Below are 25,073 nucleotides of genomic sequence, written 5' to 3' on the forward strand. Positions count from 1 at the left end.
CTTTTGTTGTTACATGTCCTCATTTCAGATTCTCAACTTGACTGTGGGATTGATAACCGATGAGTTATATAAAGCTATACTTTTCCCTTAGTTTTGAGTTGTTGGTAACGAATGAAAAATGTTACACTTCGAGATAGCTGATTAAAACTAATTAAAACTTAAAAAACTAATGAGCAGGATTTGAGTATTTACAACTTTGGCACCCCCAAGTGGTAGTATTAAAAAGACTGTGGTAAACAGGCACATACAGAGGCACATTTATTTATTTTCAAGGATAACCCCTTGAGATCTCATTTTCGAGGGGGTCCTTTAAGATACAAAAGAAACCAACATCAAGATGGAGAATCATAATTAAAGTAAATACAGCACAAGACAATAACAAACTTTAAATACAACAACATTCACATTCATATACACGCACTCACTAACAATGCTCCCACAAACCTAATCCCTTCCCTTAAACCCATACCATAATCAAAGTCAATCAGTGAGCCATCTGCGAAAATGCAAATACAGAATCAAGGTATAAATATGTTTATGCACTTCACGATCGCATGCAGGTACATAACTGCAAACATGTACAGTATATGAGAAAGAAGAAAAAAAATTTTAAAAAACATGTTACTCCAGTTCTGTGGCTTGGACATAGAGAAGAGAAGCTGGAGGATTATTGGAAACTCCTTCTGATTAGTTGTTTTCATTTTAAATCTAATCTCAGAGATAGTAACAGAAATTCCATTACATTGTATTTAGGTGGGCGCAATATTAATGAGCCTTTATATCGATAAAGAGGAGGATGTTTACAATAAAATGTGTTGTCACGGGCGCCTGGGTAGCTCACCTGGTAGAGCCCATACTATATAGAGGTTTACTCCTTGGTGCAGCAGGCTGGGGTTCCTCTCTGACCTGCGGCCCTTTGCTGCATGTCATTCCCCCCTCTCTCCCTGTTCATGTCTTCAGCTGTCTTATACAAATATTAGGCCTTTATACAAATAAAGGCCTAATAAATAAAAGTGTAGGACTAGATGTTAATATCCCTCAATTATTCATACTTGAGGCACCGATGAGACTCCGTGGGATGGTCAATTGAGTGATGGCACCCTTTTGGGTTGTCAAGTGTGCGCCCTCCTTCTTAGGTGTTTCGCTGATAGGCCCACGACACCTCCAGAGGGTTCAGCAGTGAATCCCAGCGTCCCAGGTTCACTCGCTAGATGCCATCAACTCACTTGAAGGCCCAGGCGGAGTCCTTTCTTTTCATCCACAGCCACCGGCTCCCCTTTTCAGCAGCCTTGGAGAGGTCTTTGATTGCCTGCCGATGGGCCCTCCCTCGCACTCCCATCTCCCTGAGTAGCCTGCAAGTTCTGCGTACCTCAGCCTTTTCCGTTCATAGGCCTCCTCCACTGCACCCTCCCAGGGCACGGTGAGCTCGATGATGTAGACAAGCTTCAGCGAGGCTGACCACAGAACAAGGTCTGGTCGCAGGTTTTTAGCTGCAATCTCAGCTGGGAAGCAGAGTTTCTTATCCAGGTCTGCCAGCAGCTTCCAGTCCCGTGCTCTGCTCAGCCGCCCAGTGTCTGGTCTTACGGTAGTAAGGCTGCCTTGACCCTCACCCTCCTGGATAAATGGTGTTGGCCGCCACCGAGATGATGGGGGAGGAAGGGCATTCACACTTGTCCGTCGGCTTTCCAGCACTGCTGCAAGACACTTTAGCACCTGGTTGTGCCGCCAGGTGTAACTGCCTTGGGTGAGACTGGTCTTACATCCCACTAAGATGTGCTTCAGTGTTGCTGGACTTGGACATAGAGGGCATGTGGGGTCTTCGGCATACCACTGGCTTAGGTTTGCAGGGGAAGGCAGGACATCGTAGACAGCCCTGATGGTAAAGCTTGCCCTGAATGCCTCCATCTCCCACAGCTCACTCCAGGAGATCTTCCTCTTCTCCACTCCTTTCCATGCCATCCACTGCCCTTGCTTTGCCTGTGCCACAGCTTGAGCACACCTTCTTGCTTCCTGACAATATACAATAAAATAGTTTTTCCATGCACAAATCTGTTGATGACTTTTTTGAATTTCCAATTTAGCATAAAGCCTGTAGGCTCAGGTTAGCCTTAATATCTGCTGGTTATTCGCTGACAACAGAGGAGCTCAAAAGTATTATTTGGATTAAACAAAATCATCAGCAACTCCCTCATAACGGCTCTAATGGGAGTAGCCCTGCTCAAACGTCGCTCAGTGGCACCACACGAGAAAAGCTCAAGGAAATGTAAACTACACTACCTGCTTTGGTCTCTGCTGCCATTGCACCTAACTGATGAAGTCATCATTTCAATGAAAACGTTTGCATCCTCGTTCACTTGTGATGCCTTTGCCTGATTCAAATGTTATCATCGAGGGTCTGAATTTCAAACTGCTTAAAACATCCGTGTTTTAACTTGCTTTGAGCCAACTGTTAATGATAGAATTACAGCGCAGCGGGGAGCTGACAGAAAGCAGACGCAAGCAGCTGTAGAAACAGAGCAGATCTACCTGGACACACTGTTCTAATTCTGGCTCTACTAATCTCTGCTCTTCCTGCTTTGACAAGTTGTAGTGGAGTACAGCAAGATGGAGTCACACTCTCAGTCTCTGTGTGTGACACACACACACACACACACACACACACACACAAAATGTTTTAGTGACTCTGACTCCTCTACTGCTGTCAGCCAATGTAAACAGAGTGAAACTGCCCACAGCCTCCTGCTGTTCCAGTGGACTTCCTGTGACACTAAACAGCTTCTGTTAGGCCCTCACACTGTTTCTACACAACATGGGCTCTCATCTGATGTTAAGAATGTATTAGTCATAGGATCATTTAGCAGGAAGTGATATACGAACACATTTCCTCTCATTTTTGTTCATATTCACAATGTGGTCTTGTGTTGATTTGATTGATTTGTGAAATTCAACGTTTTCTTATATTTTTGTGATCAAGATTTTTTTTTTTATTAAACATCTTTCACGTTCCATCAATTGTTTGTCCAACGCACAGAAACACGAGTTTTAAATGTGAGGAACATATCAAAAGCCAACACACATTAACATCATATAATCCCATATATAGATGATTAAGATTATTATATTTATATATTCGATTATTATATGTTTTCTAATGGTGTTGTTTGTGTATATTTTACTAATATATGTTTTTGAACGCCAGTACTGACGGTCAGGAAAATCACGTTACTTTGTTTGACTTTATTTAAATATAAATAATCAACAGGGGAAGTTTATTGGAGATATCTGTTAGTTAAAATATTTCCCCTATTCACCTGTAGTTTCTCTTTAACATACAGTAGACTGCAATGGGAAACTGGCATTACTGATTTCAGTATTTTTCAATACTTTCCACCACTTGGATTTTTTTGGACTTTATAGAGGAGACTTTTATGAGACTAGATCAGTTGAAAGAGTTTCTGTTGCAATTTTTGTGGGGTCATGTTGCATAATGCCGGTACTAAGAGACGGAGAGTCGGAGGGAGGCAGGGAGAGGGAAATAAATAAATGTGACATTTTGAAATAAAACTCCGCTCAAGCATCATCAGAGTAGGGTTCCAAAACATAGACTGTAAATATTAATATTAACAGTCTTAGTATTCTGCTAAGAGTTTCTGTATATTTCAATATTGTTACTGCAGAAATCAGCACTTGCCATCATTCTGTTTTGAATGGGATTCGAATGTGAGTTGACGTGTAATAACAGCATGTAGACATTTGAACAATGTGCTGCAGTAGCCTGGTTGACACCAGACCCTTCTCAGGTGTAACTGAGAGTGGGTCTGGGCAAGCTTCATTCACAGCCCATTTCCAAAGGGAACAAACCACCAACCACCAACGGATGCCGCTCCAATGCCTCTGGGCGCAATTGGATAGTCCTTCCAATCAGACCAACGGTGATGTAGCAGCAACAGCGGCATCAACGGGTTGCTGCGCTTTGGTGGCCGTCATGCTGAATGTAAACAAAAAGCTGCTTGCCGTCGCTGCGCTATCGTCACCGTGTAAAGCCCGCCTCAACGGTTGGGATTGGTGCCTCGATTTGGAAATATTGGAAATGGGCTTGAATGGGCTCTTGGCCAGACTGACTTGCAGAGCAAATCTCAAATATGCCAGAAGTTCGTCAGGGTTTTCCCAGGCTAGTTCTGCAGGGGTTTTGTGAATGTGCGTAGAATGCATTTTGTGTGAAAGCAATAACAAAAGGATTCACAGTTTGGTCTTGCTTTGCCAGACCCTCCTCCACACGCTGCGGAGCTGCAGAGGAAAAAAAACGTGATCTGGTTTGTTGGCATTTCTTTGAACCAATCACAATCGTCATGGGCGGCGCTAAACTCCACATTGCAAAATAGCTGCAAAATAGCCTCGGGAAGGAACTTGTTTTGGTGAAACGTGTACGTTCAAAAGTTGTTCTAGTTGTGCAACAGAAAACTCAGATTGGACAGATAGTCTAGCTAGCTGTCTGGATTTACCCTGCAGAGATCTGAGGAGCAGTTAACCATAGTCCTCAGAAATCCACCGGAGTTTAGAACGCCAACACAAAGAAAGAGGAAGGAGACGGATATCGGCGAAAAAGACATGCATCCGGTGGAATTTCCCGCGACGCTGGAGCAATCCCAGAAGTGGAACGTCAAGGACAGACTAGAGCACTACGGGATTAGTATCATCTGGGGACCTTGTGTGATTTAGAAATAACCCCCACACACACACACACACACACACACACACACACACACATCTGCATTCGCACGGGATAAGCGAAGCCTGCTTTTACTCGAGTTTACTGACATATTTGTACCCCAAGAGATGGGTACCTGGAGGTGAAGCTGCGGCCCTGCACTTGTGGCCGGGGTTCCGTATCTTTTTGGGCCAGGCCCAGTAGAGGTTACCAGAGGCGCATACCCTATCCCTGCCGCGGCGGCTCCCACACAGCATCACCGTCAGCCCTCGGACGAAGCCGCGGGGAGCGCTTCAACTCGGGGACGGAGGTCTCCGGTCGGGCAGTGGTCCAGACTAAGTTGCCCCCCACCCCCTCAATCCCATATTTGTCTTCCCAAGAGGGATGAAAAGGCGCACAGGAAACAAAAACCTTGAAAAAATGATATATGACCCCGCCAAATCACAGACCAATTCACACGGGACTAATATTATCACAGGACCTCGGTGTTCGGCGAAACATTTGCGGGGGAGTTTTTACTTGACAAATTACAGACATGACGTGTGAATAGGGCTTAGGTCCACATAGACTTGTGTTTCGCTGACTGTATGAAGAGTTTTGACAATGGCACTTCAGTTTTGACCAATGCATGTTAGCAATCAGAATTTGCTGTCAGTGTGATTACTTGACGGATGTATATTGATGACAGAGGATCCACAGAGGCCTTCTTTTTGTTCTTAAATCCATGTTCTGTACATCTTAAATTTGCAATAAATCTAAAACAAAATGTAGTTTTCACCCTTCTGTTCTGGTTTGTGCTTGGCAAAGATATACAGATGCCCTTTGTTTTTTACAGCCATGATATACGTGACTAAACCTCTGCATTCTCATCTTACACATCCCACTCCTCTGTTATGGTGTGATGGCCATTTCAGTAGATTTACTCAACTAACGTTGTTGTGGAAACACAATAAGCATGGAAACTAAATGCACACTTCCTGCATTACTGCATTACTTACAATAAATTACAATAAAACATTGAGACCATTCAGCAAAGCACACAGGTTGCTATGGACTCGTCACTAGGCTTCCTCAGTCATTGCATATTTTAGCATAGGTAAAGCTGCCGAAGCTGAACATTATCCAAAACTCCATTTCTCAGACGAGCGTCAATTTGGGAGCTTGCATGCTAAACCTCCTTCCTTCTCAAATGCCTTGAAAAGGCTGTCGTTTGCACAATTTCACAAATAATCACCGGGACCGAAAGGACAGACTGATCTCATTAAGTGGCGTATGTATGACACGCCAATCCGTATGCCATTTTGGCGTGTTATCAAGACGCATAATCTCTTTTCAGCGTGTTTATCAACGCCGTTTGGCCTCCAATGACCTGCATTACGTGTGAATTATCGCCGTAGCGAGTAGTATACAAGGATGGAAGTACTTTCATCCAGGAGAATTGGGATTGCGTCCCACGTGTGGCGGTTTTTTTTTTTTAAGCCTTCCCCAATGTTCTTTTCCTAAACCCAACCATTTATTGTTTTCCTAAGCGTGTGACGTTGGTCACCGTCATGTTTTTGTCTTTTTTTGTACACGCGTTTGACATTGTTCTCGCAATAGCACGGCACGTTCTCGCGATAACACGCCACATGTATGTTTACATCCGCTGTATACAGCGTAGACATACATGTGGATAGCTAAAAATGCGTACAGATAACACGCCATTTGGCTTTAGTGACGTGTATGTTTATGCAAAGTCATGATGCCATGTTGGAAAGGATATTTGAGTCGGATATGGCTGCAGCCTGGAGACCTCCCGTCTCATGCCATCCCGGCTGCAATATTTTTTTTCCCACTATGGCCACGCCAAGACCTACCCTCTACTATTGGCTAGGCGTCCATGCTTACGCAATGTAACATAACCTGATTTGTTCAGGTCCTATCCCCTGACCAATCGGCTATCCTAACCTTAACCAGTCGAGGTCAAATGCCTAACCCCAAACAATCGACCACTATGGCCATGCCAAGTGGGTCTTGGTGTGGCCATAGTGGGATTCATAATTTTGCCTCCCGGCTGGTGCTGTCCGCGAGCTTTGATTTTTCAAAATAAAAGCTTGCGTCTGGTCCGCTATGTTTTCGAACGGTGTTTTGGATGTTTTTGAACTAAACAATACCGCAATCATGCTAATGAATAAAATTATTTTTTCAGCAGATGTCTTAGTTACAACACGATGGAGCTAGCAAAGTAGTTTTGTGTTTATATGTGTGAGCAGGGTTTGTTCAGTTTGGGAAATCCTATGGTCTCAAATTGTCTGGCTGACTAAACAAGGAGGGACCCTTTTGCTAGCGATAGGTGCCGAGACTGAGAGAGCTAAATGGAGCTACATGGATAAATATGCGCCAAACAAGCCACTTTGAAATTTTGCTGTTCTCATGAATACAAAAGTTGGGTGACCCTCCCCCCTAGACCAAAAAAATATGGATGACCCTCCCATCAACAAAGAATAAAAAGACATGACCCTCCCCTATTTTGGTGGTCCATTCCATAAATACCAAACGGTCCCTAAGTTCATTTCTTGGTGCCCGATACTAGTAAGGTTGCGACTTGGCTTATTTGACAAAACGTTGGCACTGTGTGCATCAACTCCAAGTGATGCTGCAAAATGTGATGTATAGGTAGTGGAGCAGATATAATGTCTCAGAACTATGTAGCCATATAAACATACTAAATACATAACTGGAGCCCTGTATAGGAATGGCCATGTTGTTTACCGTTTAATCTTCGCGCTACTTTAGTGTCCGATGTGAAGCAATTACGGCACAGCGCCATCTCCTGGAATGTCAATATCAACTCTGTTCAAGTTCTGTAAAAAACTAAAACTGAAATGATTTGCATTTTAAGTAGTTTTTTAACCTGGCAATATAGTTTAAGGTTTGTTTTATTTTTTCTTGAGGGTTTTAGTTTTAGTTGACTGACAACCCTACTGTGCAGCTTTGGTGGTGGTCGAGATATTTGCTCTCTTAGAGCTTCATGGTTTTAAAACGGCATGTGAGTTGGGGCAGAGCATTGTGCTGTAAGTGTTTGAGACAAAGCACCGTCAGTGTCCAGTCCTCCATCCAGAGCTGCATCCATGTTCCAACATCTTTTGCAAGGACTGGCAGATCTAAGAAGAACCAATCATGGCCCCAAATTCTGAATGTACCTATCCATAACTGAACGCATGTCATTGCTGAAGGTTGCTGGGAGCAGCACAGAGCTAGATAAGAAGCTTGGCCTGGAAGACCCAGTTCAGGGCCAAAAAGACAGTTGTTTTTTTTATTGTCCTAAAAATAATACTATCGCAAATGTTACTTTCCCCATCTCTCATACATTTCAAAGGTTTTTTTTACTTTGAATGTAGAAGATCAGTAGATGTTTACTTAGTTTATACAGTTTAGTGGGAAGGACTCCTCTCCATATGAGGGAAAAGACTGCAAACACTCACTGGGAGATTTACTTCTGATGTGGACTCATTGTACATCTAGTAAAGGGTAATGTAAGTGTGTGTGTGTGTGTGTGTGTGTGTGTGTGTGTGTGTGTGTGTGTGTGTGTGTGTGTGTGTGTGTGTGTGTGTGTGTGTGTGTGTGTGTGTGTGTGTGTGTGTGTGTGTGTGTGTGTGTGTGTGTGTGTGTGTGTGTGTGTGTGTCCCTCCATGCTTGGTTGCTATCACTAATAGCCCAGTCTTGTCAGCTGCTGTAAACAGTGAACCATCTCCAAACATTACCTTATTAAGACACAAGAGACCAGACAGAGAGGAGAGTTTGAATCTACCTGCCCCCCTTCTGTCTCTCACACATACATCTACTTTAAACTTGCTTTTAGCAATGTTCTGTTTGACTGGTGAGTACTATTCTATTCTAACCTGGAAAAACATGAAGGACAGACTCAGTGAATTAGATAAAATATTTCCAAATATTCCCATAAAATAGTTTAAAACCGACAGCTAGATCATCTCACCTCTGGATAAGAGACAACGGTTTTAATAGTGGGCACGGAGACACTGTATGTTGCTGAAGGTTTCTATCAGAAGCATGCTCCGGTGTATGCACCTTAGGAACAGAGATTAGATATAAATGAATGGGGTGTAAATTCAGCCTAATTCGGAATGACTTACATAGAATGCCTGTCATACAAGCTTCACTTGTTTCAGCTCAATGCTGATCAAAGAGCCCAATAATACACCAAATCAAACTGCTCCTATTTATCAGCCAACATTCACATTCACTAGTGGGAGTTGAACATTATTTAATCATGTATTTAATCTGTTACTGACTTCGTCTTAACAACAAAACTATTTTTCTTGTTCGTTAGTAAGAGCGAGAATGAGAAAGTGAGAGAGCTAATGTTAGAGAAGGAAAAAACTGAGACGCAGACTGCTGCCTTCAGATTAGGACTGCAGTCTGGAAACATGGAAATTCTAAAGCAGCAGCCTACAATGTGAGAAGAGCAGGAAAGGAGGCAAAAAGGGGACTATGGGAAGAAAATGGAACTACAATTCCAGGAGGGCTACTCCAGAAGCATGTGGCAAGGTTTAAGAACAATGACACGTTACAATGCCACCCTGTCAAGTGCTGATGTGTCTAGCAAGGGAGCTAAACACATTTTATGTAGTGTTATGCGGTGTAAATATCCTTTAGGCAGGTTAGGGCACCGCTAGTCTGGATCGACGATGGTTCACTTACCGAATAGTTCCGGCGCCGCCTGAAGTTCTGCCGGATGTCCCTCACCTTCCGCTTTCTTTGTGTTTACGTTAAACTCCGGTCGCATTGAGGAACAGCAACCGGAACCTCTAAGCTAGCAAGCTAATGTTACACTCTGAAAATGGCAAGTTTTGAAGAAACTTTGGATCTGCAACAAGGCAGGCCTGCTTATTTTTTTCGGGGAGTGTTTGTAAAGATTTACAAGTAATATGTTTACAGCATTTCCTCTCTATCTGGGACATTTTGGGACTGATTGGTAGGATTGCTGTGGACGAAATACACACCGTGATACACTGGTAAGAGCAAATGTGGTTTAACCATGTGTCCAGCTAATTTATATAGCTCACGTTACTGTATTGTGAACAGTTAACTTCATTTAATATTGTATGTGGTGTATGTGGTGTTTTTTTTTTTTTTTGCGGGGTGCAAATGTTCCACCAAAACAAGTTCCTTCCGGAGACTATTTTGCAGAACCACCGTCGCTGCGTCCGGGGCTTAGCGCCGCCCAAGACAATTGTGATTGGTTTAAAGAAATGCAAATAACCCCTGACCGTTATTTTTTCTATCCAGGAGTGTATGTGTGGAGGGGCCAGACCTTCCTCCACAGGGCTGTGGAGATAGGTTTGGCAATGCGCAACTAGGGTGCCGCCTATTGGGTGTACATGTGATCATTGGGGGAGGTTTGGCTTTGTTGCCTAGGAGGAGGGTTGATAACAGATTTGATGGTTTTGTAAATAACTCTGGGGTTATGACGGTTTATTGCAATGATGTTGGAGAAATTGGAGGACCTGGCCCGGGGTCGTTGCGACGAGCCATCCGCTCCTTGTATAACCAAAGTTAGAGCTGTCTCCGTATACTCAGTACAAAGTCAAGCATGTTTTCAGTGGATGTTGGCCTCCACAAGGGTTGTCCCTTGTCACCTATTCTGTTTATGAAATTCATCGACAGGATCTCAAGGCCCAGCCAGGGGAGGAGAGCGTCCGCTGTAGAGACCTCAGAATTGGTGTGTCTGCTCTTTGCAGATGATGTGGCTCTGTTGCCATCATCAGACCGTGACCTCTTTACCAGAACATCTACTGTATGTTCTGACCCTTACCTATGGTCATGAGCTTTGGGTAGTCACCGAAAGAAAGAGATTGCGGCTACCAGCGGCCGAAATGAGGCTGGGCTAACTCTTAGAGATAGGGTGGGGAGCTCTGATATCTGGAGGGAGCTTGGAGTAGAGCTGCTTCTTCGATTACATTCACACCTACGGGCAATTTAGAGTCGTCACTTAAGCAGATGAACTTAACCTGCATGGCTTCGAACTGTGGGAAGAAGTCGGAGCACCCAGAGGAAACCTGCGCAGGCGCACTCCACACAGAAAGGCCCCAGCCGCCTCCCTCCCTCCCTCTTCCCTCCCTCCCTCACTTTGTCTGACTCTCTTCCTCTGTCTCTATCTCTCTGTCTGTCTGTCTGTCGGTTTGTTTCTCTCTCTTTCTGTCTCTCCCTCTGTCTGTCTGTCTGTCTCTCGGCCACTCTCTCTCCCTCTTTCTCTCCCTCTTTGTGTCTCTCCCTCTCTCTCTCTGTCTGCCTGTCTCTCCCTCCCTCTCTCCGTCTGTCTTTCTGTATGTCCAATGTAATAAGTTCCACGTGGTATTTTCAGTTTGTCGCCCAGTCCAGTCAGCTGCCTGATGCAGAAAAAGCCCAAATTTAGAAGAAATATGAAAATTGTCAAATGCTTTTTTTCAGGAAAATAACCCCCAAACCCCCCCCCCCTTCCCACACACACACATACACACACACACACACACACACCTCCTTTTTCCAATTCTCTGTTAATTCTTTCTTCCCTTCTTTTCTTTTTCCCCTCTTCCCTTCCCATTTCTTCCCTCCTCTCTTTAACGGCTCCCTCCCTTTTGTTTCTCAGCTTCTGTCTCCTTTTTACTTCTCCTCCTCCACTCCTAATCTCCCCCCTTCTTTCCCTCTTTTTCCTCCCTCTTCTTTCTCATTCCCTTCTCCTCTCTGTTTGTCCCTCTGTCTCTCCATCTTTCCCAGACAGGCTCTACAGGTCACTAGTTGAGGCTTCTTGGTTCCTCTGACATCAGCCAATCAGTCATGTTTAGAGTGGGCATTCCCTGGTGTAAGGTCCGCCCCCCACTGACCATACAAGGTAACAGTGGAATGCATGGCTTGGCAGTCCGTCTGCTTCATAAGAGAGACACAGAGAGCAGAGGGTGTCCCACACTGATGAGCAGTCCTATTACCGTCTGATTTGAACTTCAGCTTATTGTGAAAACACTGAAGCTTCAGAAGGGTGCCGGTGGGCAAACCTGCTCCTCAACTCATCATTATTGCAAGATCAGCCTTTTAGCAGACAGCCAATTCATTTCACCCAGGAAAACCAAGTAACCTGCCAGGGGAGATGACAAGCCTTGAGAAAGCTCATCAGTCCAGCAGCGAAGCAGTCAAGCAGCCTGCCAGCTGCTGCAGATGTTCCCAGCAGCACCTCAGCTGCCCTGCAGCAGAGGACTCAATAAGGTATGATCGCACAGATTACTCTTACCAGTGTTTGTGAATGTTTTGTTGCTCTACTATAAATCATGTATTCATTACAAAAAGAAATACCATGTTTTTTTTTTGAAGTGCTTTTCCATTATCCAGGCAGCAACTTGAAACGTGCTTGCCTTAGGTCAATGAACATATTGTCAACATGATTGATGTTGTCAAAGTAAGGTTTTTGAAAATGTATTCCAAATGTCTACACAGCATTACAACGGCAATAAATCATAAAAACAAAGACTTGATGTCCACTGAAGGCGCTCCACACTGCGTGATTTTAGCCAGTCCCAAACTAAAGTTAACAATCAGTGAATATTTTAGTTTTTCAATCCAAAACAGTGGTCCCCGAGCTCACTGTGAGACACATCTGCTGATGGCTAAATTAGAGATTTGGACAGTGTCAGAAAATTTGAACAAACTCTCAAAATGTGACCTCTGCTCTAACCCAGGTGTATAACACAGCCAATGGCAATACAGCATGAAATGATGCCAAGATGTGCTGGCCAATGTCAACATTAAGCGCTCAAAGACATATGTTAATACCACATCTGTATGTAGATGTACAAGCCATTTTTTTTCTGTATTCTCAGATAGATGGAGTTAATGACCTGTCGTTGATTGATTCTTTTCTCGTAAGTAACAGGATTCAGTAGACATTCAGCGCACAATCTGACATGCCTCAAAAGTGATATCTTACAGTCTGACATAGACCCCATTCCACACAGAGTGTCATGCAGCAAACAGTGTGAAGAGGCCTTGAGATGAATGACTTAACTCAAGCCAGTTTTGAGTCGGTGCAAGTTAAGTTCCACCATAGTGGATTGAGTGCAGAACAAAAGAAATGTGGAGGGAAAGAAAAATACATTTAAAAGTCTAAAAACACTATGGTATACTTTAATAAATGCTCAGTCATCATGCAAAGTATATGTGACAAAGAGTAGTCCGGGATGGTTTTTAAAGGTTTGCAGAGACCCACTCACTGCTCTGTTCCTCCTGTTTGGTTGAAACTGTGTTACTGAGTCAAATGACAGTACTGAGAGAGCAACAGGACTCTGGATTATATTAAAATGCCATTTTCACTTGTTCCTCTTGAACCGGCCTGGAATGGACTTAGGATTCATTTTTGTCTACATGGTAATAACATGAATTCATTGTCTTCACCCATCCATTTGCAGGGCTGACACACATAGACCTGCATGCATGATATCAGCGTAGTAGTTTCCAGCCTGGGGATTGGGACTCAATAAAAGGTTGCAAGATAAATCTTAGGGGTCATTAGATGATTAACAGGAAGGGGAAGTGGGGGAAAAAAACAGATGTCTGCTATACAAAATGTTTATTTTTCATTTTTGTGTGAATAATCTAAATTTCACAACTGAAATTATTATCCGAGAAGCAAAAATCATTCTGCGGTTGAACTGACCACAAAGACTAGATACATGCAAGTCATGCTTTGTTTTAAGGTGTCACAGGTCAAAAAGGTTGGCCACTGTTTAAGATTTTTTTAAATTCAGCTCACTTGGAGGGACGAGGGTCATGTGTAAAAAAAAAAAAAAAAGAAAGAAATCCAATCCTGGGGGAGTGTTGGGCAGTCTGCGGTGCTGTCCTTAAATGGGAAAAACAGATCAAGGATCTGATGTTGAAACCCTCCCACAGTATGGCTGACATCAATCTCACGCAGCGTCTCATGTCACACAGGAGGCCAGCATCAATGACTGGGACCAAATTTACACCATGAATAACATGTACTGAGGAAACTACTGCTAGTCATGAACACACACACACACACACACACACACACACACACACACACACACACACACACACACACACATAAACATATATGTTATACATGTACGCATAACTCATGTCTGTTCCCCCAGAACACTGCTGTGTGTATTCACGCTCCGAGACAGATGAAGGAGAAGGACAATCTCGAGGTGTGCAAGAAACAGACCAGGTAGGAGCACCAAAACACACACACACACACACACACACACACACACACACACACACATATCTAATTTTTGTAGTTTTTCCTCTGACTTAAGTGTTCTGTAAACCAGCTGAGATCAACCACTGTTACATACTTTCAATAGCAACATGTTTCTGTTAGTAGCTGATGGCACAATGTGGCTGTCACTTGTTATGCTCTTGAATCCTAATTTCCCCCTCAGTCAATGTTCCCTTAAGTAGCATTAACGTTTCTTCTTGGCTGCTTGCATTGAGAAGGTGGCTGGTGAGTCGGACAGAGTTGAGCAGGTTAAAATGTAACAGAGCGTCATATCGAGGTCCCTGTTCCCAGATCCAGCTAATGAAATACGTGTTAAAGCCCTGGCAGACAGGAACTGCTGTCCTGCTGAGGACTGGGATGGACATGAGAAAGTGTATGGAGGGAGGAGAGGAGGAAATGCTGTATTTATTTACTGAGCGGTCAGAAGTCTTGGGGGCACTGGGTTAGGAGGACTTTCACATAACCCCTTGCACGCACACACACTCACACCAGCCCCCCCCCCCCTCTGGGACCAAGAGACCGTGATTCCCAGGGTCAATTTCCCATCGGAGAAGGAGAAGGAGGGGGAGAGGGAGAGGGAAAGGGGGTAGGAAGAGGGGGAGAGGCATATGGAAGGTGAAAGGAATGGGTGGAAGGAGAAGAATGCAGGAAAAGAGGGAGAAGTGTTATATGAGCATTGATCACTCGCCCACCTCGCGGAGCAGCTACACTTCTATTTTATCATATGAGTCAATCCACACCTACTCTAAGACATGCATGAGTTTTTCACTTTTTTAGGCTTTGAGTCTTTTTTTTTTTTTTTCTTCATTCAAAGCTTTTTTGATCCAGTGACACTATAAGCTGTCTGGTTTAACTGACATTTTTGGATTTACAGTGCACACACTTCAGCTATCTCCAATGATTTAATTTCATCTGAAATTTCAACTGCTTCACCATTTGCGGTTCAACTGACATTTCACCTGCTTTCTGCTCTTTTTTTTTGAAAAATGAACTGCACACAGGGCTTACTTTAAGTTGAAATGCCTTTAGTGTCACACAACGGTTCGTATGGCATCTTACGTGAAGTAATGCACAATTCTTTGTGTGTTATACTACGAAATGTCCAGCAACACGAGCGGTCAGTGCGCCTGCACAGCCAGCAACAAAACTTCTCGGTTAGGTTTAGGAAAAGATCATGGTTTGGGTTAAAATAATTATGTTTGTTAGTTACGTAACTTACCTGAGTTAAAATAAGTTAAAATAAAGTGACCAGCAGTCTCCTGGGTGAAGGTCCTGTGTTAGTTTGACCCTTCTATCCAGCCCGACCTCCTCCCTACGTTTTTATAATTTAAATTCTATAAAAACAAGTTTGAGTTTTCTTTTGGAGTTAGGTAAGCCATCACAGTGAACATCACGTCTGGACTGGTCACACAACGTGAAAGTAAACTACCTTACCGACCTTTGTGATCTGTCAGCTAATGTTAGGCCTCATGCATTTCTTGAAGATAAGAAAAAGATCTGTGCCCTTTTTTCCCGCTGACATACAGCTGACATTGATTATGTTGAAAGGCCTACCTAGCCTTTCATTTGCTTTTGGACTGGATTTCTACACTCTAAAAATCTCAAAAGACCAAAGTGACTTGATGAGAACAGTGTAGAAGGTAGCTGTGTTGGCATGTCTCCTGCTTTAGATAACCAACAACGATTTCTCTAGCAAATGTTTTTTAAGACATTTAAACCGTATGTATTGTCTTGCACTTCAGTAGCTTATACGTTTGAGGTTTTCTATTGTCAACATCAGCCATAGACAGCAGGTCCATCACCCTGTAGGTATGAGTAGGGAGCAGTTATTGTAAACCAATGAATGTTTTTTTCAATTTCTACCATAGATTTTTCCTTAATCTTCCTGTGACTCCTCTGATTTGTCTTACTGTAAGACCCCTTAAAGGGGCCCTAAGCTGTTTACAACACTCTAAGGTACCTTTTTGCACCCGGGCTCCCCCTTAAACCCGTATTACAGCCCTTCACTGCACCACCAACGTGTCCCTGATCAGGCTCCAGTGTTAGACTTAGTGCACAGTTCAGCATTGCCATATTTGGTAATTGATTTTAGGATCCACTTTTACAGTCACGTTTAGGTTGTGTTGTAGGTGGTCTGTTTCTGTTGAGATACACTCTAACACAGTGTTTAGCACTTCAGTCTGGGGAGTAGTACATCTGACTCTTATTTAACTTTTTTGGTGACTCTTTAAGCTTTTAATTCTTTTTTTTTAATTAATTTCACATTACACAGGCGTCGTTTAGCTGTGCGTGTGTGTGTGTGTGTGTGTGTGTGTGTGTGTGTGTGTGTGTGTGTACGTGTGTGTGCATGTGCATGTGTGTGTGTGTGTGTGTGTGTGCGCGCGCAATACATTTAGTGTGACAGACAGACAGAGTAAAATGGAGAGCGGGTTTCCTGTGTGTGATTTACAGAGCCTAGAGGAAAGAGAAAGAAGACCATATTAGGCAATGTTTGGCTTAACAGGACAGATTGGTTTTGACTGTTATCACAGCCGGCCTAAACACTCACACACGCACACGCATGCACGCACACACACACACACACACACGCACGCACGCACACACACACGCACACACACACACAAACACACACACACACACACACACACTAACACGTTCCCACTCAGGGCTGGTAGTCTGCACTGTGACACTGCCTTCCATTGCAGAGGGTTTATATTCTGATTAAAATGATACAAATCTGCTTTATTGGCATGCAATTGAAAAGTGTTGAAATGTTTGGGTTTTAAGTTTATGTAAATTTTTAAAGGGAGTTTGTATTAAATCAATCAGGCAGTATTTATAGTATTTATACAGTGGCTGTGCTGACTCCCATCACCCTGCATTATGTGCCTCCTGTGCTATCTGTATACAGTTGGTAGTGAAGTCATTATTTAGCTGTGAAAGGAAACTAAAGTACGACTGAGGCTGAGCCAGAACTGGACTGAAGGAAAACCACATGTTGCAGGACTTTTTTTTGTTTACTGTAACAACAGAAAGGAGAAGCAGAATTCCGTTTAGTTGTCCCCCTTTTCAAAGTATCCATACTCACTTGAATTCTAGGTTTTGATTGCCCCTATAGAACAATGTGCAATGGGGATGGAGGGGATTTCATTTGTGGTACTTCATGAATCAAAAACTTAGAACACTTGTTGATTTAGTTTGTTGCTGTACTGAATTGTATTACTTTTCGCTATCTAACATTTTGTCCAATCCAGATTATGTATTGTGGGCATCGCGATTAAAATATTGTCAACACCTTTTAGTCCACAGCAAAACAGCTGTTTGCCCAAATAGCTTTTTGATACTAGGCCTACCGCTAGGAATTGCCAAAGTCAGTACCACATAGGGGGGAACCATTGTGGCTTCCTGTCCACAGCATGTACACACAGCTAGTCTGCTGCAGGGCCTGCCTGCACTCTGCACACACACTGCACAGCAGACCCTGTCAGGGAACTCTGCATAGCTTTGGTAGATACACAGATAAATTCATACATTTAAATTAAGGATCTCAACACTAGGATGGAACCTGAGAAATCGGTAAGCCTATATAATGAGGGTCCGATGATTTGAGATTGGAGGTAATGTATGTGTTATGTTCCCCATATTCAACTTTAATAACAGTATTCTGCAGTTTTTGGTGATAACATTCAACTGACATGATATCATTCGTTAGTGTCAGCTTTATCCGATTATTATAGATATTAGTGTCATTCCATATGCTTTTTTCTCGTTACAAAATCCAGTTTCTACGTCTTTTTTTAACCTAAACTTAAATTGTATCAGAGACGGTTTAGAACCGAGACGCCCCAACTCCTCAACTCAGAGTAGTTTCCTGTATCCTTGTCATGTTGGTTTCTCCACGGCCACGTCTCTTTAGGAGACCAGCGGCAGGTCCTGAGTGTGTTGATTCCAACGGGAGAAGTGAACGTGATCACAGATTATGAGCGATCCTTTCGCCCCATAGTCACCAAAGTTAATATTGGACCCGTTCCTCACAAGCCACATAACTCCAGAACATTCTGACACTAAAATGGCATTATTCAGACGGAAACATCAGGAGAAAATTAACTTTGCTTGAGACCTCTTTCTGTCTCAGGACCGAACTCTCGCGAGATCTGGCCACGGAGACGCTAACGTCAGCTAACGTTCGTGAACGCCCTAACAAAACTAATCTCGGTGATGCTAAATATGTCTTTTAGCTGTGTAAATATCTAACGTTAGCAAAAAAAACTAATTATTAATAAATTATACAAATATAACTTTTCATCCATCCACACGATGTTCACCACACTTTCAAACAAGGCCACGCCCCTTTAGGAGACAGGAAGTATGTACAGTTTCATACCATTGGCGATGCTTGAAATGCGTTATCTTTAGTACAGTATAGAGGATCTTTGATTGTATCAGAACCTGATGGCAATTTAAAATAGGTCATACAGCTGCTTGATCTTTCGGACCCCTTACAGCAGAACACCAGCTCCTCTGACATGGTAACTTCCTGGAAGAGAGATTCCAGGGCCCCTCTCAGCTCTGGAGCCCCTCAATGAACCAGGCTTTTGTCACTGGTTACCAGCAAAAAGGGATTTTATGTGAAAGTTTCCCCGATTGAGAAATCCGGAAATCTAAACAGATTTATAAATGATTGTTGTACTATGGCTGTACTGGCTCGTCCTGACCAAGTGCAGTGTGTCTGGACTGATTTCAACTCTCTTTATCTCTGATATAGTCTGGCTGTAGAATTCCAGGTCAGTCTGCGGTTTGGTTTTTTGGCCCAGTTGTAGATTATTGTGGAGCCTCAGTCTGTGCAAGGTGACGCAATGAAAGCAGGAAGTGATTTCTAGTTTTGACATGATGTAATGTCCAATCTCAAAGCTCACCTGGATTTAAACAAAAATCCCCAGAATTTGTCAGTAGATTTTCATTGTCCACCACTTCAGAAAAGCATATAGCCTACCGTAGCTCATTATTGGAACATGTTTAAATCCAATGGATTGTTTTGAGTGAATAGGAACAAATAGCGGAGCGCCCTCTCAAATAATGATTTAAAAGACTAATTGAACATTTTGGGAGATACAGTTTTTTTGCTTACTTTCCGAGAGTGAGATGAGAGGATCTGTCTGACAACATTAGCTTTAGCCAGAAAGGCTAAACAGATGTAGCAACCCCAACTGCACACTGACTCCACATACTTAACACAGAGACATGAAAATGATATCAATCTTCTTATCTCTGAGGACTTTAAGCCACAGACGTTGACATGAACTGTTCTTAAAGCTTTAGTGCGTAACTTTCTTATAATAATGAACGTCTGTTACATTAAATCGATCACGGAAGGCTTGTATCATGTAGACGCGCCGACAGTTTTGTTGTCATTACTTAGAATTCCTCATCAGGAATACAGAAAGGACACACTATAGCTTTAATGTGTAATATGACCTTGTCTATTTGTTTTAATAACTGCTTGTCTGCCTTTTATACTGTTGATTCCTGTGTTTGGTGAGCTGAAGACCCATTTCCACCCTGGTGGACAATACAAAATTGTTCTATTCTATCTCACTCCCAGAAAGAAAGAGACTTAGCGTATTTTTCCAAAATGTTGAACTATTACTTTAAGACTTTAGACTGAACTTTATTCTGCCTTGGTCTCAACGCACTTTTTATTCAGTCTTGAACACAGTGGCACTTTGTGTTGGACTGTAATTCACTGATGGAGGTATGGGCTGAACTTCTTCACAATCATATTTTATACCCATTCCACACATAACGTATTTTTTCATCAAACCAAAGCCATGCCAACCAACATCTTTGCATTTAAAACATTTACCCAGAGTACATTGCAAATCCTTTAAAAAAAAAAGTTTAAGCTAACACAGCGGACAAGAATGCATCATAAAACTTTTCACTCAACAAAGTGTATTTGAATCAAGGCCGGTAGTGATGATGATGATGGTGATGATGATGATGATGATGATTGTAATGAAGAAGAAATGAGGGTGCTGCCTGTGGTCTGAAACTCTAGAACAGGGTTCAGGCTTAAAGCTTGAAGTGATGTACCATCACATGATGAACGCACGCACGCACACACACACACACACACACACACACACACACTACACACACACACACACACACACACACACACACACACACACACACACACACACACACACACACACACACACACACACACACACACACAGTCCGGCTGGGAGAGGGCAGATTTGTTTGTTGGTTTGGTTTAGTGAGGGCAACACTCCCTCAAGACAGACCTCGAGACATGACCTACTGTGGGACTGTGGCTTTCTCTCTTTGTGCCTGTGTAAGAGACAGAGAGAGAGAGAGAGAGAGAGAGAGAGAGCACACTGGCCTTTCTTCTTAATATGGACTTGTTGGGCCCAGAGCACGGTGAGAAGGACAGAGCGAGATAAAGGCCTCCTCTCCATCTGCTGCCTTTTAAGTGAGTCTCTCCCCACTGTGACTAGAAAAGGGAATGAATGTAGCCAGCTGGAAGAAGGAGGGGGGGGGGGGGGGGGGGGGGCAGGGGGCGGCTATCAGTGGGAGCGATCACAGACTGGAAGAGGGAATGTTTATCCAAAGCAGCTATCCCATTTTCCATGATCCCCAAAATAAAAGGCTGGCTCAGGCCTTATATGGGCAGACTGGGAGTTTCTAGCCGAGCAGAGTCAGAGCATTCTTGGAAAACACCCGGCTTCTCTTTCTCTCCCTCTGTCTCTCTCTCTCTCTCTCTGTCTGTCTCCTCTCTCTCCTTGATCTACTCAGTGATATAGTGTCAGTGATGGTGCTCAAATAACATTAAAAGTCACTGCAAACATTGTAACCATACAGTTTATTTAAACATGTGTATCTTCTATCAGGTGTTGCGGTTGAGATAATGGAGATCAAAGATGGAGCTCCAACAGATTGCACTTGGGGTAAGAGACAACAACTTCAAGACTCTGCAGAGCGTTTTACAACCCTTTTTATTCGGGTTTCAGAAAAACACATTTGATATGAATCTAGAAAAGTTCCCAGACAGGCTTGGTATCTTTCAGAACAACATGGTTTCTGCTGAGATTACAGGAAACTATTTCCACCACTGCCTCCCTCTTTGAAGTCCAGAGCTTTAGCTTTAGACGTTGACCATAACTCTGGGCAATATAGTTACAGATAACACAATAAGGAAATACAGGGGCTCCACATGAACTGACAAACTAACATCAAATTGATAACTACATAAAATAGGTTGTTTTTCGATGCAGTCAAGTGCATTACGTTTACCTCGCTGTATTGATGCAATGTATGAGTCCTAACTGTGTTAAGTGCAAAAAACACATTACCTCCATTACAGATTCAGTGCTCCTTGTCAGAGACTTTCCGGGTCTCTGGAACTCTACTGCAGGGAAGAAAAAGAAATGCCATCATTTAGTGGTTTTATGGTGGTGGAGAGTGCTGTCTAACATATTATTTTCATAATCAAACCATTCATTGAGCCCTTGAGAAACTGAATGGAAGCAACTGGATTCATTAGGTTTCGTCACAATTTTGTTCAGGGTTTCCTTTAAATGTCTCTTGTCTTCACGTCTGCAATTACAATGAAATGAAATATTTGCTAATATTTGGTATATCTGTGGGTTAGTATTTAAATGAATCAGTGAAAGCAGTGAAACAAATCCCTCCACGCCACCATCAGTATGAAGAGTGTGTGAATGAGGTCAATTGTAAAGTGCTCTGTCTGTTAAGGTAAAAACGTGTGTGTGCGTGTGTGTGTGTGTGTGTGTGTGTGTGTGTGTGTGTGTGTGTGTGTGTGTGTGTGTGTGTGTGTGTGTGTGTGTGTGTGTGTGTGTGTGCGTGCACATGCAGGTAATCAGATGTCTGATGTTGCAATGTCTTTCTTTCAACCAAGTATGTGTGTTGTATTTCAGATGTCAGAGATGAGCAAGTACAGAGGTGAGTAACACATACACGCACACGCGCACACGCACACACACACACACACACACACACGCACACACACACACGTTCGGAATGTGAGAGGGAGCAGCAGTATGACAGGAAGTTGGTATTATGTAGGTCTACTGGGGGTTAAAACCATTTCCTGTTTACCCCTCCCCAACAAAAATGTTTGTGCTGTGCACTCCATCCCTCTCTCTCTCTCTCTCTCTCTCTCTCTCACACACACACACGCACACACACTTATTCACATGCTATTTTTCTCTCGCGCTGCTTTCACTGATGTTTCAGACATGTGAGTAGAAAGACGTTGTTAAACTGTGTCTTAGCTGTAATTGAAGACTGAAGTCTTTCTTCATTTGGTCATTGTGCATGCTTTTTTTTTTTTTTTTTAAAGAAACAGAAATACAACAAACCTGATTTTACCTATGCGCTCATACAAACATTATACTGATGGAGACACATGCCAGTTCATACAGTAAGCGATTACTAATTATGTCATGGGTTCATAAACCCAATCCATTTTCACCAGTATTGCCAGTATCTATTAATCCGTAGATTTAGCGAACAAGTCATTCTCCCCATACTTTGAACAGCATTGTGCATGTTTTATTCAGCTTTCATGAATTCTTTCCACGTTTCCTCCTCTGTCTTTAGAATAGACCCCTGTCCGCCATGATGCTGAGAGAAATGTGTTTATTCTGATGTCATCATGTCTCATCATCATGCGGCAAATATCACTTGCATCACTCTGATGCTAGCTTTAACAGGGAATGGAGCTCATTCTGATTCCTATCAGCTAGTGTTGGCTCAGTGTGTGTGGTTTCCTTTTGTATAATATTTCTTTGTCAACTGTAAAGATTGTAAAGTTTGTATGATGTAACGTTTAATCAGAATAGAAATCTATGCAGAAGATGCAATAACAGGTTTGGTAAAAACTAATTTCTCAATACTGAGTTCATTTTATTTATTTATTTTTTACAACTCTTCACACAGACAGCACAAAAGAACTTGCAAAATGCAGCCTCTGACCACGTCTTTTAATATTCATGAGGTTTTCTCACTCAAAGTCAAACACCTCCAAACCTTTATTTACTGCACATTTTGCACATGTTTACATTCTGTTGTAAAAACTGTTAAATGTACAATCCATTCAATAAAGAAGTGCCCTTCTTTTTGTTTACATGGAAACACCGTTTGTGCCAAATAGATGCATAAACAAGAGATACTTCAAAGACAATAGCGATTCGTATTTTAATGCTACCAGCTGTTAGTGTTGTTTCAGATCATCGTTCGACACTCTGTTACTGTTACGAGTCAAATGTTGTCAGCGTTCTGGGACAAGAGTTGATCCTGAGATGTGTACAAAGTGTTATGGTTGCATTAGTGCATTTTGGATGTTAGATTAACTGCATGTTGGTAAAGAGAACTGTGTGAACTCATTACAGAGAGAAATGTGTTAACGTTAGTAAAGAAAAACCACAACCTATAAGATGGTTTCTAAACTGACTGACTGTGCTCTGTTTGCCTCATCCCTGTGTTTTTCTCCAGTTGAGTTATTCATCCCTGTGGCCCATGGTGCAGTGCTGCATCTCTGGTCAGTTGGTAGTCTGAGATGAAGCACTGTAGCTCGGGACGGAGGACAGAAATACCAGTGGGAGCATATGTCCACAGCCAGGTAACAGCACCCAGCAGCAGCAGGTCTCCGCGGCTCTGGTTTGCTTCAGACAGGGAGGATGATATGACCCAGGATGCATCACTGCAATCACAAACACCTTGTGGTTCACGGTCAGGAGTTTAGAGGAGACTGGACCATCCCCCAAAGTTTGCTCATTTTTGAAGTTTATAGGGAAGTTGTTTCTGTTAACATCAATTTTATCTAGGGGACATAAAAAAAAAAAAAGTTTGAAAATGTCACACCTTTGCTTGATAATAAAATATTTTGTTATTGTATTTCTAACTAATTTTATAAATGACTTAATGTAAGAAGGTCTCACTCATTTCTATTAAGATCTAGTATCAAATGTAACATTAAAAATGTGAGATTAATGAAGTTGACCACATGTTGTAAATTATTTGACGTGTGTCCACCAAATTCCATGATGGCACCATCGGCAGAAAAAAAATAAAAGACGTTTTCAAATCTTCTAATACGGGAGGTATGGAAACCACAGCTCGACTTCTGCACGTGAGGAATGGGATCCCTCGTTCCATTGGTGTGATGATGGATGGATGACATCACCCGTTTTTCTTCTCCTCTCTCCTGGGGTCCAGTTTTCCCAGGAATCCCTTGACCTATCAGAAAGGGGGATTCCTGGAAATACTGTTCTTGGGGGTGGGGCTTATCAGCTATTCCATTTATAGTATGTACCATCATTCTGTGTGGTGTGTGCAATAATGGTGTACGTTTTTATAGAATTAGTTTTGACTGTATTTAGTGTTTAAACACGAGAGAAACCCGTTATTCACTATCGTTTCAATCCCGTTCAAAGTCACGTCATGTTCCTGTTTATGACATTTGAAGATTCTGATTACTGCTCATTCTGTTTAATAAACATTCAAAACAAAGAACTATTTGTGTATTGTCATTTACTGTGTATGAATACTGCAGTTTGGAAATTAAAGCAGGGTAGAAAAAATGATTAGGAAGTATTCGGATCCTTTACCTTAAGTAATACACCCAAACCACAATGTAAAAAGAATCTATTTCAGTAATCATGTCATGCATTTCAAATCCTACTTAAGGACAGAAGCATTATCAGCAAAACGTACTTAAAGCAACACTATGTAACCTTGAACTGCAGCTGTAGTTCCAATGAGACAACCTGTAGGGGGACGGTCCCCCTACAGGTTGTCTTATTGAACTACAACTCGCGTCGGGTAGCGCAAGTTGTAGTTCCAATGAGACAACCTGTAGGGCTAAAACAGGGGTGTCGAACTCAACTTCACACCGGAAAATGAGAATCGCACAAAGGGCCAGACATGTTTGACATGATTTCTTTCAACTGAAAAGTTGAATAATACCTTTGACTGTATTATTTGTGTCACATATCTTTCTCACTAACAGTTTGGGCGACATAAAACCCTAAAAAGTCAGCAAAA

At 42.6% G+C, this 25,073-nt stretch overlaps 1 long non-coding RNA gene across 1 annotated transcript; it reads left to right on the top strand.

Moving 5' to 3' along the window:
- Nucleotides 1–11,499: 11,499 nt before the first annotated feature.
- On the top strand, nt 11,500–24,542 carry LOC120567332. The gene is made up of 3 exons (XR_005640544.1): nt 11,500–11,947; nt 13,852–13,928; nt 20,897–24,542. It is a non-coding gene; the product is annotated as an uncharacterized LOC120567332 (long non-coding RNA).
- The last annotated feature ends 531 nt before the right edge of the window (nt 24,543–25,073 follow it).

This window comes from Perca fluviatilis, chromosome 10 (assembly GCF_010015445.1).
Source record: "Perca fluviatilis chromosome 10, GENO_Pfluv_1.0, whole genome shotgun sequence".
Lineage (NCBI taxonomy): Eukaryota > Metazoa > Chordata > Actinopteri > Perciformes > Percidae > Perca > Perca fluviatilis.